Source organism: Myodes glareolus, chromosome 22 (assembly GCF_982192425.1).
Source record: "Myodes glareolus chromosome 22, mMyoGla1.1, whole genome shotgun sequence".
NCBI lineage: Eukaryota > Metazoa > Chordata > Mammalia > Rodentia > Cricetidae > Myodes > Myodes glareolus.
Genome location: NC_142047.1, coordinates 47633298 through 47655600, shown reverse-complemented (window position 1 = coordinate 47655600; position 22303 = coordinate 47633298). Strand labels below are relative to the sequence as shown.

Sequence of the window (22303 nt, the reverse complement as noted above, 5' to 3'; positions counted from 1 at the left end):
CCACATAATCACCAGGAGATTTAATGCCCTCTGGCCCTGCCCCAGGCGCATGCATGTATGTGGTGCACATAAATTCACACAGGCACACACACACACATATTTATAAAAATAAATACATATTTAGAGTGGACCATGTTGTTTCAGGAGGCCCATGTTCAGTTCCCAGCTCCCACACCCAGCAGTTCGCAAACACCTGTAACTCTGCCTCCAGGGTGTTCCAACACAAACACAGGCACACACACACACACACAGAGAGAGAGAGAGAGAGAGAGAGAGAGAGAGAGAGAGAGAGAGAGAATTAAAAAGAAAATATATCTTAGAGTTGCAACATCCAACCAGAAAAATGTGCAAGTGTCTATTAAAACCAGGCACCGAGAGAAGCCATTTAGGACACACGAGATGGGACAAGAGAACGTTCTAGACACTTGGAACATGGTAGGTAGGGCAACGAGAGAAAGAAGGCAACACAGGGCACAAGGCACCACAACAAAAAGGGGAGACTTCCGTTCTGGATACTACCTTGTATCCTTCATCGCCAAGGTCTTTGCACGGGGGCTGGCAGTCCTGAGCAATCAGTTATTAACTCTATTACATCTGTAGTTAGGATTCTCTTCAGCGTGCTCACACCTCGGGCCATCCTATTTACATAATGAGAAGGAGGATCTGCTGGAGAGGAAGGGGGGGCGGTGTTGATTGTCACCAGCCTGCCTTGTTAGTTGACACGGTAAATAACATTCATGTGCCAGGCTGCAGCTCCAGGGGATGTTCTGTTAATTTTTGTTATCATCTTGCTTCCCCCAATTTGGCGGTGGCGCTTCTCCTAGAGCCGTTCCGAGGAAGAGCCGGGCATTACCTCACGGTGCTTTAATGTGTCTGAGAGATGGATGGGACCAATCAGCTCCCCAGCTGAGTGGTGCTGGCGGCATCCACTGCTTTCTGTGCATTTTTGACCTGCGAGTGAGTGTTTTCCCAAGCTCAGGTGTGGGTGGGCTCAGATCTCTCCTCCACTCAGCAACCCTGCGTCCTGGTAAATCTTAAAAGCTCCAGCTGGAGTGAGCCATGAAAGGTAGGGAAATAGACATCGGATGGAAATGTAGGGTTCCTTGCTCTAAAAGCAGGCAGAGTTTTGACTTTCCCCGCCTCTCAACTTACTGTGGTGTTTTTATTTGCAACATGGAAAACCAAAGGGTAGACCGAGACCCTCCTAAGCACCAGGTACTCTCTCCTGTGGTGAACCCATCCCTGACATAACCTGTCGAGTCTCAGAGCTCTGCGCGGGATGGAGGAACAGGTGGCCAAGAACCACACAGCCAAGGGAAACAGGGCTGCCTATGAGATCAAGCCGCAGATTCCAGCTTATACCTCATTGCTCCGTTAAACTTCATGTGTAGAACACACTTAAAAAAACATGTTTGGAATTTCAAGTTGATGACCATTGAATATTAATACTCTAAATACCGATGTGTCTTCTAAATACGGGGCATCATGCCATGTCCCCCATCCACAAAGCTACCTTTAACTGTAATTTCGCCTGTGTTATCTGGCATGGTGGCATTTGACACACACCACATGCATGTAACCGTATGAGCTAAAGGTTGCAGGTACCAGAAAGGAAGAAGGAAGCGCAGGAGGAGGATGGGAAGAGGCAGGGACAGGACTGAGGGGACAACTGGCCCTATAGTCTTGAAGGCAGCTGATGCCCCTTTATTCCACCCCTGCTACAGCATGAAGCTTCTCTATCTAAATGCGCACTATTTGAAGGCACCCGTTGTAAGTCATAGCATTGAACGTGCTCGCTACATATTTACTAAACACATACTCTCAGCTACAACTGAAGCATGGGTGTCAAAGTCTTTTTGCCTCTGCGTCGGGAAGAAGAGACAGCTTAAGACAAGCTTTTGATTGTTAACAAGCCCCAGGTGAACTCAAGGGAGACCATCTCATACCATTCTATCTAGTCTCCATTGGTTAGAATGTTCTATCAGATTTTTTTTCTTCTCATTATAACGAAAACAAAAGTATGTCATGTAAAGTCTCCCCTTCTCTGCCTGAGCCCTTCTTACCAGGACAGTGAGAGGGAAAATGAGCTCAGCCTTCAGGCAATTGCTGGGCAGCAGCTTGGTTTCCCACTGGGTCATTAGCGTGTAACATACAGACCGGAAGTGGTTCCATCTTCTCCTATAGAGTCTATAAGAGGAAAATCCAGCAAGATCCCCAGGAACAGACAGAACACAATAAAATGCAAGAAAAAAAATTGGAGTCTGGCAGTGATACACCCTTGGGCTGAGATCTGTGAGGCTGACTTTCCAAAAACAGATTAAAGAACAGACATCCTTCCTGAACATTGAGGAAAGTTCTGGTCATTTAGATCAAGACCCAGCTTGTTTACTTAGCAAGAAAGATATTCTTATTTCTGGCCAGAGATCCCCTCACCATCTGCTTCCTGGTTTCTGTCTACGACTGCCCACCAGACACCGATGCCTGGGGAATTTCGCTCCACTCACCCCGTACAACCGTGACTTCCAGAAATCACACAGGAGAAGATACTCAGACTAAAAACCGCCTGTGAGTACAACGCTTCCATGGATCGTTGGCTGACAGGGGTTGTTGAGAATTCCCAGTCCAAGGATATTTCATCCACGATGTTGAAATAGGAAGCTGGCTACCTTTAGTTCCGTGTCCCCAGGGACAAGGAACCCTCATCCTATCATACATTCATTCTTATAGTCACTGGGGAAAAAATAGTATCCAGAAGCTTCCATGGGTCTGCCTGGTGTAGAGATGAGGGGATGAGGGGAAAAGGAAATGATAAAGGAGCTGGAATAACATGGTCTTGGCAAGCCTTAGCTTACACACAAAGAATTCGAATGCTTTAAACTCAATAAAGATGCGCGCTATCTGCTGGGTAAGAGTCACACACTAGAAAGTCCGCGTAGAATGGCCTGACATGCACGGTGCAGAAAGGAGACAGTGGTGGCCGACAAAGGCATCCAGAGTCTATGTAGGACTCACAGCAGTCTGACTTTTGAGAAGGAATTGGCTATCATTATTCGACTTCCTGGGAGTGCTCTGGGTGATTTGTTTGTTGTACAACAATGGGTCCCTGCGCCTCACTCCTGTGCACTGTGCCCCCGCTGGCCATGCAGAGCCATCCCTTTCATCTGTCCCTTATTTGTCCTCTCGCAGCTGTGCCACACCGCTGACTCATTCTGAGGTCACAAACCAAGGGAAACAAAGCAACGAAAGCCAAAACCGTCCAGGATCTTGTTCACCCAGAATCAAAGTTCAATTCACAGAACTGCCTCTCCACTCCTGATCACCGAGAGATGACTCAGGGCCCATTTTCCCTGACAAATTGCACACACGATTAAGGGCAGGAACCATCATCTTGTCCTTGGAGTCAGAAGAGAAGGCGTGAAACACGCTCCAGTTAGCAAACCCATTGCCTTGCGCCGCAGAGGCCTCTTCCGGATAGGAACTCGGACAGGCTACGATAATGAGAGTCATTTCCTGCAGACTTGTGGATCCAGTCTCTTTTCTTAGCAGTTGTACGTCACACGGTGGAAAAGCAGCCAGGCCTTTGGCAGAGTCCCTAGCTGTGACATTAAAATGCCAGTGAGTCACGTACGATGGTCCAGCTTTTGGGTCAGATGGGAGTGGGGGGCAGGGTTAAAGAGGACATGGGAGAAATCCTAGACTCACAGAAGACATTTCATCTGGACTTCTCTGCGTCTGAGAAACACAGGCAAAGTCCGCAGACCCAAAGACAAAGTAAACTGTTTGCTGTGGACAAAGAACTGAGTTTGGAACCCAGGCACCCCTGCTTTACAGCTGCTGGGTGTCTAGTACAAGGATATAATCTCAACACCGGAAGGATCCCTGGGGCCTACTGGTCCACTAGTCCAGACAAATCAACCATCTGTGGGTACCACTGAGAGAATGGCTCACTGATTAAGAGCATTTGATGCTTTTGCAGAGGACCTGGGTTCAATTCCCAGCACCCTCATGGTGGTTCACAGCCATCCTTAACGCCAATTCTAGGGATTCATGCCCTCTTCTGATCCCCGGGGACACCAAACACATTCCTGGTATACATACATACAGGCAAAACACTTTGAAAAAATAAATAAGTCTAATAAAGACATTAAATACATTTTAAAAATCTTACAGAAACGTGGATATAGAAATTTGTTCTTAAGAAAAGAAGATGGATTGTTTCCATAGGGACAATAATCAACAATGACCTTTGGTCTCTACATGTATCTCCGTAAGCACACACTCTTTCACACACACACACACACACACACACACACACACACACGAACAACAGAATATTGTCAGTTACAGTCTATCTTCCTTGGGGAGGAGATCCAAGTAGAAAAGGCAGTCGCAATGGTTTTCAGGATACAGACCTTGCTAATATTCCTAAATCCCCAGAGTAGACATAATTCTCATATCCAAATCATACAGACATTCAAAAATATAACAACACTTTAGAGACACTAATTTGCAAATGAACTCAAGTCCGCTAAGATTTCTGTTTAAACAACCAACCTCTGTTTAGTTAGCATGGAGGCAATGATTCTCAAACTCTAACCCGCAGCATCATGGTGAGACTCCCTTCCACAGCCCCTTGCTCTCCAGCATTTCCAATGCGGTGAGCCCCAACGACGACAGAGGATTTACATTTCTTACAGATTTCCAGGAAGTCCTGATACTGCCGATCTAGGGGCACCGCTTTGAAAATCACTCTGCGCAAAACCAAATACTTCTCTACATAACTGGGAAAAAAAAATAGTCCTTTCCTTACCCGAATGCTGCATAAGGAGAAAGTAGAGTACTTGAGGGAGTTCTTGGGCGCTCCTGCCTAGCAGGTCTCCTGGGATTCACCTTAAATTCCAATCCGGGTTCAAGAGGTTGAGGGTGGGGTCTGAGGCCATGTTTTTCTGTCCATTCCCAGGTGATGCTGTGGGCCCTGGACTGGGATTCATCACAGCCCCATCACGGATTCCATCCCCCCTTGTCATCTGAGCGGAGGTCACGCTTCCACAGCACAATATTTTATTCTGCTTACGTGGCCTGTGCTGCAAGCTAAGAGCCTTCTGTGGAGGGAGCGTATTTTCAATTCTGAAGCCATTACATTTTTGATAGGAAAGTCCTTTGAAGAGAAGAGGGCTATATGTTGGGTTGTGGGTATAGCTCAGTGGAAGAAGGCTTATCTAGCATGGACAGAGCTGCAGAGAAATGGGTATGGTGTCACACACATGTAATCCAAGCACTTGAACGGAGGGAACAGGCAGACTAGGAGTTCAAGGTGATCCATATGTGTACAGAAAGTTTAAGCCTAACTTGGGCTACATGAGGCCCTGTCAATAGACAGACAGACAGATAGATAGATGGTTATATGAATTTAGCAATTCAACATATTCCTAGCATCTAGTATTAATGTCTTCATGGCAGAGTTTTTACTATCAGAGACATAAAAGAAAGTGACAGACTGGCCATAAACACAACAGTTTCCCATTACACACGTATTGATTAGCTGGGTATGGTAGCACACGCCTTTAAGTCAAAACACTTGGAAGGCAGAGGCAGGTGAATCTGTGTGAGTTTCCTGCCAGCCTGATTTACATAGTGAGTTTCAGAACAGCCAGGGCAATGTCTCAAACGAACAAACAAGCAAACAAACAAACAATCCCCAAACTAATCATATTGCTATTATGTGAAGTCAAACTGAGGGGTGGATGGGGAAGGAGAGAGAATAGAGAGATGATAGATAGATATATGAGAATTAAATAGATGATAGATGGGTAGATAGACAGACAGACAGACAGACAGATAGGTAGCAGATGATAGATGGTTGATAGATAATAACTAGACAATAAATAGACTGGTGATAGCTGGATACATGATAGACACACTGAAGGCAGATTATTGACAGTCAGATATGCAAACATTCTTGAGCAGACTCATCTCTTAAGACTCATGAACTGATTTTATCTAGTCTGTCTCTTGGCGTATCAAATAAAAAATAATATTTGATAGAATAACTTTACTCCCAAATGAAAATATACAAGTCCTATTTCTGCTAAAGTAACACGACTTTTCAAAGTGGAAGGAAGTCTTTGGTCTTTATTCTCAGCTGTTGGTTTAAGAAGAATCCTGAATTCCTAAGGCTTTTCTCACTGCCAATGATGAGGGGACGTTCTCAGCTTTCAGGGATACAAACTCTCCAGACGCACCTAGATCTTAAAGAACATGTTAGAGTACCATTCTTCCATAGTTTGTCATAGTGTGTCAACTTGACACACCTAGGAAAAGGAAATCTCGGTTGAGGAATTGCTTCCCTCATATTGGCCTGTACCCATGTCAATGGGGACATTTTCCTCTCTCTCTGTTTCTCTCTTTCTCTCCCTCCCTTGCCCTCTTTCTTCCTTCCTTCCTTCCTTTCTTTCTTTCTTTCTTTCTTCCCTTTTTCCTTCTTTCCTTCTTTTCCTCTTTATTCCTCTTTAATAAATCTATTTATTTATTTATTTTACATCCCGACAGCAGTTCCCTTTCTTCCCCTCCTCCTAGTCTCTCCCTACCTTCCCTCTGCCCACCCCCTTATTCATTGTTCCTCTGTTTCTATTTAGAAAAAGGTAGGCCTCTCATGAAAATTAACAAAACCCGGCATATCAAGTTATAATAAGACTAATCACCTTGCCTTGCATTAAGGCTGTGCAAGTCAACCCAGAATGAGGAATAGGGTCCCCAAAGTCAATAAAAGATCAGAGACAGCCCCAGCTCCCATTGTTAGGAGTCCCACAAGAACACCAAGCAACACAATTGTTACATATATGTAGAATACCTAGGTCAGTCCCATGCAGGCTCACTGGTTGTCAGTTCGGCCTCTGTGAGTCTCTGTGAGCCCAGACTAGTTGGTTCTGTGAGTTTTATTGTGGCGTCCTTGACCCCTCTGGCTCCTACAATCCCAGCCGAAAGACCTGCATGACATTTTCTTGATTGTTAACTGATGTAGGACAGTTTAGTCCACTGTGGGTGGTACCATCCTTATGCAGGTAGCCTGAGGGTATATAAAAGGTAATGAACAGGAACTTGGAAGTAAACCAGTAAGCAGCTTTCTTTATAGTCCCTGCCTCTGCCCCTGCTTGAGATCCATCTCTGACATCCCTCAGCAATGATCTGGAACCTCCAGGATGAAATAGCCCCACACCATCACAGCAACAGAAAGGCGGACCAGAACACTTTCAATTTTAAGATGACTGAAGAATGTAGACACACATGTCCATATGCATGCAAGTACATGTATATGGATGAATAGATGTGTGTATGAATTTATATTTTCCTCCTGTGTTGACAGTTATGCTTGAAAGTAGTTAATGCTGACAATAGTGTGATTAAGCCTGTGAATGGGTACACTTTGGTGGTATTATCAAACGTTGCCATAGTTTGGGAAGCAGTTGGCAATCTGTATGCATGAGCAGCCCAGCAGTTGCTAACTGACTTGGCAATCTTACCTTGCAAAATTACTTTTGGAAGTAAAATACTATAAGACCGCATTGGAGCCTAGCAGCTTCACACTCCAAGGGAATCAGGGAGCAAGATGTAAGCTTTGTCATCTGGGGATGGCTGCTTACATTGCGGTCACTGTGTTTATGAAGATGCAACCGTACATACAAAGGTCCATGCACAAAGGATATGCTGGAGATGGGCTCCAAGGATCATTTTATATTGCTGTTATTTGTTTGTTTTGTTCTTTTGAGAGACGGTTTCACTGTGTAGCCCTAACTGTTCTGGAACTCACTCTGTAGACCAGACTGGCCGCACACTCACAGAGATCCACCTGCCTCTGCCTCTTGAGTGCTGGGATTAAAGGCCTGCGCCAACACCATCTGACCAATGATCATTTGTAATAGGGACATAGAGACCATCTTAAGAAGAAGAGATCCATGGCTCTCTAGGGGGAGTTGTCTTACGCACCAATCACAGCTTCCGCTTTCAATTTAAGGTGCTGCGGAAGACAGATGTTGAAGTCAGAGATTCTGGGGCTGGAGAGATGATCCAGCAGTTACGGGTGCTTTCTGCTCTTGCAGAGGACGTGAATTCGAATCCCAACACCTGAGCCAGGAGGCTCACAACTTCCTGTAACTCCAGTTCCAGGGAATTCAGTGCCCTTTTCTGGCCTCTACTGTCAGTGCTTATACATGTACATACACGTAGACATGCACACACACATACACACACACACACACACACACACAAACACACACAAAATCGCTTTTGAAAGCAAGATAATTAGAACTTGAATCTGAGATCTACCCCTCCGCAGTGTTCTGCTATCAGAGATCCCGTATCTCTGATCTTAAATTTTTTTCTTTCTCCTTGCTCTGTCCACCGCCAGCATTATAAATAAGAATTAGAATTATAAATAAGAATTAGAGCTACTCACTCTTGTAAGCCAGCCCTGTTGGGTAAATTAGAGTGCACAGTGGCTTCTCTTTGTCACAGGCAAATACCCCAACGGGGCTCAGAATGCAAGGAGATAGAGCCATCACAGTGTGGAGGCATGGACTATCAAAATCAAGGCCTGTCTCTAGCAATCCACTTCCTCTGCTGAGGTTCCACCCCTAAAGGTTCCATAACATTCCAAAATGACATTACCAGCTGGGGACCAAGTGTGCAAACGCGTGTGTCAGGGTGGAGGGGGGGCCTTTCACATTCGAACCACAGCGAAGCGATATAATTGGATGTTCCTCCAACGTGCCGCTTTATAGCCCCTGCAGCTCTAGCAAATGGCCCAGGAAACCCGGGCTTCAGTTTCCTTTTCAACACCTTAAGGAGATAAATATCCATAAAATAGAATATAAAGCACTCTGAGGCATTTTGTCACCTCCCACACAGGCAGCATTCAACTGCAGCCATTAGTGTCTGTCTGTCCAAGAGTCACACGGAGGGGAGCTTCCATTTTTCTCCCTGTTGTATGGATCGAGGAAGTGAAGGCAGCCTAGAGATGTATGCCTGCAAAGAGAGGGGTGTGATGCTTGCACAGATCAACCAGCACAACTGAGGTCAGTCCATCCACTCCTGGGTTTAGAAAAATCACTAGCAGCCAGAGAAGCTATCCCAAACCCAAACTACCGCCACCCACAGATAGGCACACACAGCGGTTCATTCCCCGGAGAGCAAGAAGTGTTGCTTGTGAAAAATGACTCCAAGGGAGAAGAAATTAGAACCCAGACAGACACCATTTTTCAGTGTTCACTATAATTACTAGTACAACAGCCGGCCTTTCGCTTTGCTTTGGGGATTGGTCCAACTGGACAGTTGGCTGCTGCCTTGAGAGGTAACTGAGTTCTCTTAAAACACACACACACACACACACACAAACAGAGCAGGAAGGGTGCTGTGTTTGTTGTCTTGTCAACTGAGCCCATATGAACAAGTAAGAACCTTCAGGTAAGGGGTATAGGAGATTCAAGACTTTCTGAGATGGAAGGTTCTCTAATCCCCATTAAGAAATTGCTGGAGAGAGCTGGGGAGAGGGCTCTGTCATTAAGTCTTACCACAAAAGCCTAGTGACTTGAGTTCAATTTTCAGAGTCCACACAATAAAAGTTGGGTGTGGTGCATGCTTCCAACCCCAGCACAAAGGAGACAGAGACAGCCAGATCCCTGGGGCTCACTGACCAGCAAGCCTAGAAGACGCTTCGTGTTCCAGTGAGATCTTATCTCAATAGACCTAGGCAAATAGTGCATGAGGAATACCCTTTGCCACTCTTCCCTACAAACACACACACACACACACACACACACACACACACGCGCGCTATAGAAAAACCACACTGCAAAAAAATCATTTCTATTCTCTTTTGTCCATTATTTTCTCTACCGTACAAGAGGAACGTTTCTCTGAGGTCTAAAAGGTGACTAATGCATGAGAGATGGACACATTGATGTATGACTATAAAGATATAAGGGCTTCAAAATCTATGCACAGATCAAGATATGCATCTAAACAGCTGGCTCTTTTTTGACCCGAGTATCCTATGTTTATGAATTAAAATGTTTTTCTTCTGAGAACAAGTCCAGAGGAGGATTATGTTCTATTAAAGCTTTGGGAGAGAATCTCAGGGGAGGAGTATGAGACCATTCCCAGGGAGGAATACCACTCAACAAGTTTCCGACGTTCCTATAGTTTATGCTGGCTGAAGAAAAGAATGCCCAGCACTTGGGTGTGTGTTTTAACTTGTGTAAATGAATCAAAGATGTGTCTGTCCTTTATCTGGATGAAAAATCTATTCATACTGGAACAATTTTCCCAAACTTTCCAAACAATGCCTTCAAAAACACATGCTGTACGCAGGAGTCCACAGCTATTAAAATGCTCACCATGGCTCAAAACTAGTTTTTGCTCAGAAGATAAAGACACACAGCAAGCATCAGGCACTGAATTTTAGATTTAATTTTATTTTCTTTCAAAGAAGATATCAGGCTAAAAAAAAAATGAAAATAGGGGCCGGAGAGATGGCTCAGTGAGTAAAATTCTCACAGCAGTAGCACAGCGACCTGAATTTGGCTCCCCAGAAGCCCCGTAAAATTAGCCATTGTTTACCTACTGCTGACCCTACTGGTCTCCATGGACAGGTCTAACCCAGTGGTCACACAGGTGGCCCTGGTGAAACGAAATGGGTCACAAAACCAAAGTAGAAGTCATGACTCTGGAGAAGGGGTTTGCAGGGCAGACAGGGAGTTGACGGGACGGAGGGAGTTGACGGGACGGAGGGAGATGATAGGTCCTCTGAATGCCTTAGGCACGGGTTCGAAGCTGCCAAAGGGCACATTTAATTAATTAAATTTAAAAGGTGAGCACAGCAGCACTAATCTCTGTTACCCGGGGCCCAGGGCAGGGACAGGAGCTCACTGGCTAGTCGGTCTAAACAAGCCAGGATTGTCAGGTTCAGTGAGAGACCCTGACTAAACAATGAGATGAAGAGCAACTGAGGAAGACCCTCAACGTCGATCTCTGACCTTGACATGCATGTACATACATGCACGCCCATAAATGCACACACAGAGACCTAGCACAGGTGATGGACATATGGGCTTGATGGGCTATTCTGTTGACAGGGTATAGATTTTAACATTTCGGTAATAAAGTTTTAATGATTACTCGCCTATGTATTTTTTTGTAAACGTGTAATTAGTAATTTCACTCCTCTAAAAATTACGTGATATCACTCATACCTCACTTCAGTGCATGTTGGAATTAGGCCCATCAGTTTATTTTTAATGGACTAGACGAGAAATTCTCAGTATATCCTCGAGACTTCCAGGTTGCTCCCAGCCTTCCTCAGTGCGTGATGGATAGTTTCTATTTTAAAATATGGCATTTGTTGTGATATCATTTAAATTACTTTTCTGCCAGGAGCATGCGTTCTGCCGAGTTACAATTATGCAAAGGGAAATTACAAATCATACTCCTACTTTATCTTCCTTTACGGTCCTTGTTGCAGCTACTTTTGCTCAGGTACAATTACGTTAGAGAAAACAAGACGCTGTGTGTGTATATTAAGAACAATTCTACACAGAGAATTCATTTTGGTTCTTGGTTAATTACAAGAGAAAAATGGAAACCAATCTAAAAAAAAGCAATACTTGGGATGTATAGCAGCTAGACTCCATGTTAAGCTCTATGCCTAATCAATAATTTATTGTTTTTGCAACCCCACTTAATAATACAAGTCATTCTATCATAATTGCATGTTAAAAATACACTTAAATCTACTAACTCACTAAATGTTATACATGCTTATTGTAGCATATTTAGAAAACAGATAAAACGCAAAAATAAATGAAGACCACCCCACCCTGTGTCCAGTGAAGCCAGACACTGTCACGGATAACATTTTGCTTCATTTCCATCAAGCCCACATTCCTGGCTCCCAGAGGCCATAGATAGCAACAGTTTATTCAATTTTATAAAATTGGCATTGTACTACAGGTTCTGAATGTCTCTGATTTATAGATTTATTTCTATTTTATTGTGTGTGTGCATGTGTGTGTGTGTGTGTGTGTGTTGATATGTGCAAATGATCATATGTACCCACAGAAGCCAGAAGAGGGAGTCAGATTTCCTGGAGCTGGGGTTACAGCCAGTTGTGAGTCACCTGACATTGTGGGTGCTGAGAACCGAACTGAGGTCCTCTGGGATGGCACCATGTGCTCTTAACCACAAAGGCCTCTCTCTGCCCCCAACCCTCTGATTTATAACCTAATTCACTCATTGGAAAAATATACAGTCAAATTTCTGCTATTTTATTAACCACATTTCTTTGCCAAATGTCCTACCCACAACATGATTTATCTCACTTATCATGGGCTCTAAGAAAGGTAGGCTATTTCCATTCTCCCAATTACAAATGATGTTGCAATCAATAAACCTATGAGAACTTCTTTCCACGTCTTTATTTCGCTTGATGCTTGATGAATCATTTAAAATCAAATCTCTGAGCCAGCACACGTGAGTTTTCCGAAGTATTTGTGAAGAAGCATGAGAGGAATGTCTAAATGTTGTCTTTTAAACTCCCAGCCACAATGCCTGGGGCCCAGATTCTTGGCACACTGCTTGATGTCTGTCTGTCTGTCTCTCTGTCTGTCTGTCTGTTTCTCTCTCTCTAACTGTCTCTACTGTGTCTGTGTATGTCTGTATATATGTGTGAGTGTGTGTGCGTGCACACGCGTGTGTAGAATGCACACGTGTGTGTACAGGAGTGGGATCATGACGTGCTGATTACATCCAGCTGTGCATCTGTGCACCCGGTAACCCCTATCACTGAGCTCTTGCCCCAGCTCTGATTTCACCAGGCTAAAGAAACACACAATTTGTGCTCTGAAAAGCAAAAGTGGCATCTCCTATAGTGATGTATGCTTCTTTTATTCATGAAATCAAACAGATCTACCTGTGCTAAGTCTTTTTTTTTTTTTTGGTCCACATTAATTATGCCCCCCATCCTTTCCTCTTCTCTTTCCCTCTGGATTGACCTCAGATTATAGATCAAAGTTGTTTGGAACTTACTATATAGCCCAGGCTGACTTTAAATTTACAGCAATGCTCCTGCCACGACCCTCTTTATCTTGTGAAAGCACTTACTTTAAATATCCCCAGTTTAATTCAGCCACTTTGTCTGACAGCTGCCACACTACATGCACAAAGATCAGGCTAAATACAACAAATGACTGAGACCACATCCCAAGTTCCTTCACAGTTCAGTAGAAACACACGCACACATGCATGCACACGTGCACACGAGCGCGCACACACACACACACACACACAGATATATGCATGCACACATGCTTCCACACACAGATACATGAACGCCTAATCCCAACCGAGGTTTTAAGTGTTCTGTGATACGTCTTTCCAAAAATCCATAGGCAAGAAGCAACAGAGAACTTCCCAGGGATCAGTGTAGACAGTGGGAAACTTGAGAGCTTGAGGTGAACCTGACAGACTAGCCACCCCCTGGGCAGGTGACAGAGGAAGGAGCCTTCCTGCCAACAAAGTGGCACCTGTGAGGACAGTGCTGTGAACTCAGCGACAGAAGAGGGGAGGCTGGAGCACCCTGAGGGGCATTATGAAACCAGTCAAGGGTCGGAGCTAGATCAGTGGCAGCTGGGGACCCAGTGGCCTATTTCTGTGGAGAGTATGGGCATAGTAAGTTTTGAGTTTTTTTAAATAGAAAAGTAGGAAAGCAATACTTGGAGTCATTTTGGGGAGCAAAAGTGAAAAGAGACCCCTGTGTGCACACTAGCGCAAACGTATATCAGGCCAGGGCAGCTATGAGATGCTGAACTTAGTTTATTTTGTGGAGAGTGAAATATTTACCTGTAAAATCATAGGCACAGGAGAAGTACCCCATTTGAGGAGCAAGAGCCTTAAAGCCACGCTGTTATTATGAGACACATCGTTCCCCCCCCCGTTTTTGCCACTCCCCACACCTAACCTTTTGTCGGATGACTTAGTCAGTCACAATGTACCCAGAGCAATGATGGCTTGACTACAGGTCCAGCTGCGGCCAGTGGTCAGAGAGGGGTGTGCACTGGGACCCATCTCTAAAGTCCAGACAGCAGTTTGTGTGTCCATGTGACCTGCTGGGGAAACGGCAACCTCTTTCAAAGGGCTGAGGTCTCCAGAAGAAGGAAATAGACATCGTTCTGGACTGAACAAAACCCCCAACCTGGAGCTAAACCTAGCTGGGCCCATTCTAAATTCCCTAACTCCTCAGCCACTGAGTTAGAGTATCCCTGTTACACAGCGTTACCATGCAAAGGCTAAAGGATATACTGGTCTGTCCATTCCTTTCCTAGATACAGTCGTGACTATTGAAATACAGATCAAGGAGGTTTGCTTAGACCAATACCTTGCTCTTTGTCTAGAAAGGGGGAGGGGTTTTTAAGCCGAGATACGTGATTTTAAGCTGAGGTAAGTGATGAGGATGTGAGGACCAGGTCTTCCGACTGCAGGATCATCTCACCAGCTGGTTATGGATGGATTCCCACTACAGAGCTAACAGGCTCACCTTTCCTGTAAGCAATAAAGCAGCTGGGCTGGAGAGTGGGTAAGAGCGCTGTCTGCTCTTGCAGAGGACCAGGCTTCAGTTCCCAGCACAGGCGTGGCGGCTCACAACCAGCTGCCACTTCAGTGAGAAGGATCTAAAACCCACTTTCTGGTCTCTGTGGGCACTAGGCACACACGTGGGTACGCTTATATGCGTGCAGGCAAAGCACTCATCCACGGAAAATAAAAATAAATAAATCTTTACACCGAGAAATCCATCAGCTAGTGAGTCAACAGGGCTGACACAGGTTTCCGTGAAATGTTAGACAGATGTGAACCGAGCCTTCTGTTAAAACAAGAACATTTTCATCTCCGTTGCCTCTTCCTAGTGTGTTGTGGGCAGGCACTGAGTGGCGTGTAGGATTTTAATCGGCTTGCTACAGGCCCCCTCATTCTGCTCATTAAGATAAAGAAAGGTTTGTCAGGAAAATAGTCTATTAGGTGGTAATTCTCTTTCACATGCAAATTAAGGGATAATTAGTTTGACTATCAGGAGGTGTAGAATCTGTGTGTTTGACATATTTTCATATGTAGTCAACACTGAAAGTTCAAGTATCTTTTCGGGGAAAAGAAAGGTTCTTTGAAAGTTAAAACAGATTCAACAATATCTCGCTCTGAAAACACGCTATACAGGTAAATACCACGGTGGCATAAATTTAGCTCAATTTTTTTCTAACTTGTTAATATCGTGAAAAAACTGACAGAATCCCCAATCTCCGTTCCTTCTGTAGACACTTGTGTTGGAGATGCTGTGGAGCGGGGATTTAAGCATTTACCATAATGAGGGGCACATTTGGTGCCTCTCCTTAGCTTGAAGAAGCCCTTCTGCTTCCAGCACTCTTTGAGAGAGAGAGAGAGAGAGAGAGAGAGAGAGAGAGAGAGAGAGAGAGAGAGAGTCCTTGTTTAGAGGACATATGAGCCATGTCAGGGTCTCCCTACTCACGTGACAGACACACTGTCTTCTCCCAGGCTTTCGATTTGTGGAGACAGTTACAGTATGTTTGATGATGAGACCTTGCAAATGTCCAAGACGTGGCAAGATTCAGCCATTAGAAATGCCGAGTTTGAATTGAAAAAGAAACCTTTGGTAAGGAACATGTTGCTCCCTTCAGCTGGGTATCTGCTTGGGATGGGTCAGTGGTCAGCAGTATCTTGTCAGAGACGGTCCCTAGATGTCGAGTTAGAGAGCTTGTCAAAATGAGCCATGGGGCTACATCATCTGAAAGGGAGTTTACAACCCCTCCCCCAAGTATAACAGTTAAATCCCACTAGGCTCAGAGTAAATTGTCCTTGTTTAAAGAAATAAAGTGCTGTATGATTCAGACTGTGCTGAAAAATGGAAGAAGGGTGAGTTTAATTTCAAAATCGTAGCCGAGGCAGTTCACAGACCGACATAAGTCTGTTTCCAAAGGGGAAAAAAGTGTGTTTCAGCAACTGCTTCCTTATTCATTTCCACAATGAACTGGTCCATCACATGGTTTTCAGAAGGTCTGGGACATGCGTGGCAAAAGGAACACAGAAATTACTGAGCTAGCCACACCTGCCAGGAACTTGAGGTAGAGCAGAGCAAACAGCATGTGTTCATGGTTCATGCCAGTCAAAGCCAGGGGTGAAAAGCCGGGGTGGAGCGCGGTGGTGGAAGGCACCGCCCAGGTCACGAAAGACCAGCACCGACTGCAGATTCCCGCGGAAGGAGACTGCAAATACTCTAAACTAAGCAGGTCTGAGAAGTCAAGAGAAGGGAAGAGGACGGCAAGCGCACGGTCCATACCGAGATGGAGCCCGGAACTGTGTACCGTTACAGCAGTGGTACAGTGGAAGAGGGGTTCAGGTGGGCGAAACAGATGAACGATTACGAAGAGGAGCCCGGTGGCTTAGCTGCAGCGCCCTTCCCTAGCATACCAGCTGCCCCAAGTTCACAATTCATAGGGAGACACAGAAGATGCTCTGTCAGTGATTTTTATATTGCTGTGATAAAATGCCATGACCAAAGGCGACGCCAGAGAGAGAAGGAGTTTATTTTACCTCTTAGTTTCAGAGAGATAGCATCCATTGTAGTGGAAAAAAGATAAAAGAGATGGCGGAAAGAGCGGGAAGCTGGCTGATCATATTTCATCCATACACAGGAAAGAGAAGGGGTTGGGCTAGACTGTAAACTCTCAAAGCTTCCGCCCAGTCACACACTTCCTCCAGCAAAGACCCAAGCCCTAAGGAATCCCATCATCTTCTGAAACAGCCCCACCAACTGGGGAGCCTAAGAGGGACATTTCTCACGCAGAGCCCCACAATCTCACACAACCAAAGCAGTGTGAAGCAGAAAGAACCCTGCCTGATGTCTCAGAATTCTTGGCCTCATAAAAGTGAAACAGTAGTGTCTGTGAAAGTCTTCTGAATTTTTCAGACAGTCTGTCATAACCCTGACACTGTTCCTGTGGGCTTACTGGTGACCAAGTCATCGTTCTTACTGGAGTGGGTAATTGGTAGACGTGGCAGTTCCCCGCCATGTCTGTTTTCAACTTTTTGAAATCCTTTGGACTTTGCTGAGTGAATGGCTTTTGTCTTTGGGATCCAGTCCTTTTCTCTTTTCCTTTCTTTTCTTTTTCCCCCAGCCCTGGGAATCGAACCCATAGCCTTGCGTATGTTAGTTAAGTGCTCCGCCACCGAGATACAACCCAAATCACTTCCTCCTTTTTATTTTGAGACAGGGTCTTACTAAGGTGTTCATGCTGGCCTCAAACCTGCAATCCTCCTGCCTCAGCCTCCCGAGGGCTAGTATTATCGGTCTGGCTTTTGATTAAATGAGGTGTCTATGTCCAGTACCCATCATACCCTGAGCTACTCCTCCGTCAAAGAAAGAGGAACAAACACAGAGCAGCTTCTAGATTCTCACCAGCCTCTTAGACCAGGAGAAGGGCAGAAAGCAAAACCACAGTGTGGCTTCCCGAGTGCCAAAACTCGGCAGGATTCATTTTCTATGCGCTTCAGGTTTTTCCCGAGTGACTCCATTGGTTCTCGATTTCCTCCTGCGGGTTTTCCCAGGGCCAGACTGACCAGCTCCGCTGAATTCAAATGAGAAGAGAGGCCTCTAAATCAGGCTAGGGAGCACAGACTCTGGTTTTTCTCAGTCTGTCAATCTCACGCAAACAGCCGAGCCAAGCGTGTTGTAAGCAGAGCCTGCGTTGTAAGACTTCATTGGCTGCTGGGAACTCAAGTTAAAAATGCAACTTGCTGAAGGGCCGCTCCTCCCAACAGCCCCCGGGCAAACAGCCTTCTTTGGCTAGCGCTGTCCAGTCCAGGAGGGAATTTGATAAAGTACTTTACCGGGTGGCAACGTTGTGGTCTCAGCTTTCGTCAGATCACAGTGGGATAATGAAATTGGAATCCATTTACACCTTCCATTTCACCCCATCCAGCTCACAGACATGCATGGGCACCGTGTCAAACCACAGCTCAAGGCAGTAAATATCCTAAAACCTGCATGCTCCACTCCCCCAGGACACGCAACACAGTCAGATTGGAGGAAAATGATGAGAAACAGTTTCTCAATTTGACCACTCTGGTGGCTGTAACGGAATCCAGATCCACGGCAAGACTCGATGGCATCGAGGTGCATAAATAACTGCACTGTTGCATGCCAAGTTTAGCAATGCTGCAGTCTCCCTGGCCAGTCTATGAATAGCACAGTTATTGCTGGGACAGAGCCACCGTATGACAGGGACTTCCATGCCCTCTCTCCTGTGACAGGATCTATCTCTGTCGCTAAAGCAAACTGTGGCTGGATATTTGTGACGCCGTATTTTGTCTCCACATCATGGAGAAAGAAGAGGCAGAGCTAAAGGGAATCGCAACCATCTACAGAGCACACACATTGGATTCACTTTTTACATAGAGACCTCGGAAATTTTCTTATTCTTCTCGCCTCTTTCTCGAGGTGCCTTCTCTGTAGCAACCTTAGGTCACTGATAATGTTTGGAACGCCTTTAAAATATATCCGGGTGCTTGGGAGGGAGGTTAGCCGGTGAAGTGCTTGCCATGCAAGCATGCGGAAAAAAAATGAAACACGATGGTACACGATTGGATTGCCAGTACTCAGGAGGTACGCTGGGACTCACGGGCCAGCTCGCCTAGCCTACTTGACAAGACCAGGGCACTCAGGAAATAAAGTAGATGACTCCTGATGAATGGCATTCAAGACTGACCCCTGATCTCCACATATTTGTGTACATACATGCACCACATGAACATGGATCCACATGTGTGCATGCATGTCATTTTAACATGAAACAACCATAAGTGGTGTGCAACAGAATGGAGTGTGGTGAATTAAAGGGGAACTCTGTGATGCAAGCTATGGGTCATACTATAGTTATAGAATAGTTTGCCTATACCTGCCTGACTCAGGAGGGCCTCCCCTTGCCTAGCCTTTAAATGTTGCGATATGACTTTACCCTCTACAAATGTATCGTTCCCCATTTACAGCTACCCTGTCCATGCCCTGAACTTAGGTCCTCATGCAGGTCTGGCAAGCTCTTTGCTGACTGAGTCATCTTCTCAGCCTTTGACATTCTGTCTTAGTGAGTAAACAAACCCCCAGTGGGTCTGAAACCGTGGGCTGTTTGTCAGAATCTCAACCAACATCTAGAAAAGAGACGTGAGATCACTGTGGTCAACAGCATGAGGATTAAAAACGTAGCTGGTCCGGGCATTCACCTGGCATGGGCTGCCAGCAAGCCGGCCACTCATTTCCCCAGCTGGGGTGGGGAGAGATAAATCTCTCTCCAACAGCCCTTGCTCTGTTCCATTCTTCTCCCTGCCTGACATCATTTACAACAGCTTGAGAAATAGATTTGTCCTGGCTGATCTTTAAAGAGACTGTCAATAACGATATGAAAAATAATTACTACACCTGGAGAAAGTGGGCATTGATTCCAGCCACTATCAGGGCCTCCAAGCTGGGTTTCAGGTACACAGTGGTAGAGTGGAAACCGTTGTTTGCTTAACTTGGTGGATTTACAGTTAACTTTTGCTGGGTCAAACTGAGGCGAGAACTTTAAAATACAGACCTTTTCTTAAAAAAAAAAAAGAAAAGAAAAGAAAAGAAAAGAAAGAAAGAATCACAGTCCAACCCAGCTGCAACTATATTGAGTGGGGGATCCTTTCAAGAAACTGTATGAGGCTCAGGCGACACAATGACAAGGGACATGGACTGTCCCTGCCTGGGGACACTTGCATTCTTTCCATAATGGGTCATAAGAAGCCAGCACATAATTCATCATTTAACTAGAAATAAGGCAAGTGGGCATCATGTAGGGAATTACCATGATCTTGGGAGAGGTCAAGGAAATCTTTCTTTAAGGAAGTCACATTGAAGCTCTAAGTCCAAAAGGTTGCATGGTGGGGTGGGTGGGGGGCAAGAATAAAGAGGTCTCATGTCATTAAGTCCCATGTCTAGAGGTTGAAAATAACTGGTGGTCAATGGTGTGTAAATATATATATACACACACACACACTATACATATATATAAACTGACACTTGACAGAAAGCACCAGGTACATTATTTCATACATCTAAATGTATTATACACATTTCTGATGTCTGAGATAAATAACATATCATTTATGAACAATAGAGAAATGTCTAACAGTCCACACTGCAAATTCTAGGTACAACCGGCTAACTTTTATAGACTTATTTTATTTTATTTTTTTGACAAATTCTTAAACTTGTTGACCATCTAAGATCATAGCTGGTGAACAAACACAGTTCACATACCAATGATTCCTTTTATTAAAGATTTATCCGTGGGTATGTATGTGCATGTGTCTGCATGTTTGTAGTATATACACACATGAGCGCAATGTCCACTGGGGACAGAAGGGGGTGTCAGACCTCCTGGAGCTAGGGTTCCAGGTGGCTGTGAGCTATCTGAGGTAAGGGCTGGGAACTGAACTCTGGTCCATGGCAAGAACAGCAAGCGCTCTGAACCACTGAGCCAGCCCTCCATCCACGGGATTGGCTCCTTTAAGGGAACACACATGATCATAGTCCAGCAGTGACATCACCCTCCTGGTTTGCCAGGGCTATAGCGTCAGCTCTGCTGGATCACGAGGTTTTGAATACTGGGAAAATATGTCTTGGTTGGTTTTTGAGGAAGGGACTATATACAAGGACCATCTACTGCACACAAAACAGTTTTAATTTGGGATTGTGTCAGTAGCATTTTTGAAGTGACGGGGACTGAACCTGGGGCCTCGCATAGGCTTGGTAAGCGCCTGACTACTGAGTCAGATCCCAGATCGTGTGATTAACATTTGCTCATCGGTTTTTCAATTTTACACATCTAGACAACACTCCAGCAACCCATGACTCTGCTGTCTCAGTAAATAAAGTTTTATTGAGTCAGAGCCTCTCTATGCCGCTTTTACTCTCCAACTGCAGAGGAGTAACTGGAGCAGAAGAATCCAACACTGTTCCCAGCCTGAGATACCGACCATTGAACTTCGCAGAGATTTGGAGGAAAAGAATATTGGCTGGTCGTCAATCAAAATCATCAAGAAAATGAGAAATCACATCCTGACGCACAGTGTCTGCTAATTTCTGCAAAAATACCTCATGACTAATTCCAAGTCCTGAGTTCGCTGAGTGGGGGTTGAGAAGACAAAAGAGGATGGTCCCCATGATGTCATCATGCAGAGATAGACTCACACAACATCCAGAGCAAAGACAGCAGCGAAATATTGTCAGGGAAATGCCTGTGAAGTGTGTATTACTCTTGTTTATAATATAACCTAATTCATTGGAAGTTACATAATTCCGTTTTACTATGACTATGAACCAGCTGTTCGTGACCACCAGCATGCAAGGTTCTGGCAAACATCACACTGTGGCACATCTCTGCCTTAAGCCAAGGGAAATGTATTGTCCATGTTTGGGGTGCAGAGGTGGGTGGATGGAGTAAAGCTGGACAAGAGAATTGTGATTTGAACGAGAAATGCTTTTCATAGACTTAGGTCTGTGAACATGGTCCCCAGTTGGTGGAGCTTTTTGGGAAGCTTAGGAGACGGAGCCTTGCTGGAGGAAGTGTGTCTCCCGGGGCAGGCTTTGAGATTTTCTAACCTGACCCTGTTCTGTCTCTCTCTCCCTGCTGAAGTTTTATAGGCTCAGGAACCTCACTTGAAAAAAAGGGGAAGTTGAATGGGATAATGGGTAGATCAGTGTGAGCTTACTCACACTAATATTAATAGTAAATAATAGAGTAAATACTTGTGAGCTATTATTTATAGACAAATTGCCGTGGCAAATATAGATTCATGTATATTGATACAAATTCAAATAATATTTGTTATAGTGAATATGTTCCTATTTCTCCTTACAACATTTATACACCTATGCAAAGTTATTTTGTCATATTGTATGCATGCACGTTTCTACCTCTGTTTAAGACATTTTGCATATCGATACAATTTTACAATATATTTGTCATATTACACTATACATTTCTACCACTGATCAAGATGCTTATACCTTGTTTACATTTTGAGGTCATTGTCCTCATTTGTCACACAGTTGCTTAAAGATTGTTTAATATTCTAATACGAAGTCTTAGTCTTTAAGTTATACAGATATTAAGTATTATAGGTCAGTAGTTATCAATTTATTATATTTATAGTTAGACTAATC

At 44.7% G+C, this 22303-nt stretch overlaps 1 protein-coding gene across 1 annotated transcript in view; it reads right to left on the bottom strand.

Annotated features, from left to right (window-relative positions):
- The window catches only part of Cdh13 (cadherin 13), a 969028-nt gene that overhangs the window by 854025 nt on the left and 92700 nt on the right, over positions 1-22303 (bottom strand). The window lies entirely within an intron of this gene.